The following is a 960-nucleotide window of genomic DNA, read 5'->3' as shown; positions in this document are numbered from 1 at the left end:
AGATATTTGTCGAGCTTATTCTTAAACACATCTACGCTCACTCCTGATATATTCCTCAGATGAGCTGGCAACGCATTGAATAGACGCTGCATTATCGATGCTGGTGCGTAGTGGATTATGTTCTGTGTGCTTTCCTTATTTTTCCTGGTATAGTTTTGGGCACTATTAATCTACCTCTGCTTGTCTTTCTGATATTTTTAGTTCCATGATATTTTCTGTTATTCCTTCTATCTGTTTCCATGCCTGAATTATCATGTAGCGTTCTCTTCTCCTTTCTAGACTATATAATTTTAAGGATTGTAGTCTTTCCCAGTAGTCTAGGTCCTTAACTTCTTCTATTCTAGGCTGTAAAGGACCTTTGTACACTCTCTATTTGTGCAATATCTTTTGATAGTGTGGGTACCATATCATATTGCAATATTCAAGTGGACTACGAACATATGTTTTATAAAGCATAATCATGTGTTCAGCTTTTCTTGTTTTGAAGTGCCGTAACAACATTCCCATTTTTGCTTTTACATTTTTGCCAACAGAATGGCTATTTGATCATTGCATAACATGTTCCTATTCATCATCACACCAAGGTCTTTAACTGCTTCCTTATTTGTGATTGTCTCATTATTAGGTCCCCTATATGCATATAGCTTTCCTTCTCTGTCTCCATAATTTATTGATTCAAATTTATCAAGAGTTAAATACCATCCTATTTACCTCTGCCCAATCATATACTTTGTTAAGGTCTCTTTGTAGAGCGTTCCTATCTTCATCACAAGTAATTTCTCTACTTATTCTTGTGTCATCAGCGAAACTACTCACTACCGAATCCTTAACATTACTGTCTATGTCTTCAATCATAATAACAAACAATATTGCAGCTAGCACCGTACCTTGTGGCACACCGGATATTACCTTGGTTTCATCCGATTTCTCATCGTTTGCAATAACTATCTGTTTTCTGTT

This window comes from Macrobrachium nipponense, chromosome 13 (assembly GCF_015104395.2).
Source record: "Macrobrachium nipponense isolate FS-2020 chromosome 13, ASM1510439v2, whole genome shotgun sequence".
NCBI classification, from domain to species: domain Eukaryota; kingdom Metazoa; phylum Arthropoda; class Malacostraca; order Decapoda; family Palaemonidae; genus Macrobrachium; species Macrobrachium nipponense.
Note: the sequence above shows the minus strand (reverse complement) of the source record.